The following is a 586-nucleotide window of genomic DNA, read 5'->3' as shown; positions in this document are numbered from 1 at the left end:
CCTGAATCTTTTTCTTTTTTTTTTTTTTTTTTTTTTACTTTTTTTAGAGAGAGAGAGAGAGAATTTTTTTTTAATATTCATATTTTAATTTTCGGCGGACACAACATCTTTGTTTGTATGTGGTGCTGAGGATCGAACTCGGGCCTCATGCCAGGTGAGCTCGCTACCGCTTAAGCCACATCCCCAGCACAGATCCTGAATCTTTTGATACCTTGATCTTGGATTTTCCAGCCTCCAGAACTGTGAGAAATAAATCTGTTGTTTATAAATTACCCAGTTTATGACATTTTGTTATAGCTATCCAAATAGACTAAGACAGAGGAAGACTGAGTTGTGAAATAAACCACAATGGAATTGTGAATCTATAGTGAATGAATTATATCTCAAAGCTGTTGTTTATATAATTATATAAATATGCATATGTACATGCACGTTGTGTATGATATATACAAGTGACTACATGTGTAGATGTCCATTTGTAATCATGTATTACAAGCACTATTTCTGAGCAGGGCACAGTAGTGCACACCAACTATATATATATATATATATATATATATATATATATATATATATATAGTTTGTT

The sequence above is a fragment of the Marmota marmota genome, unplaced genomic scaffold, assembly GCF_001458135.2.
Source record: "Marmota marmota marmota unplaced genomic scaffold, marMar, whole genome shotgun sequence".
NCBI lineage: Eukaryota > Metazoa > Chordata > Mammalia > Rodentia > Sciuridae > Marmota > Marmota marmota.
The sequence above is the reverse complement of the archived record's forward strand: the minus strand, read 5'-3'. Positions refer to the sequence as shown.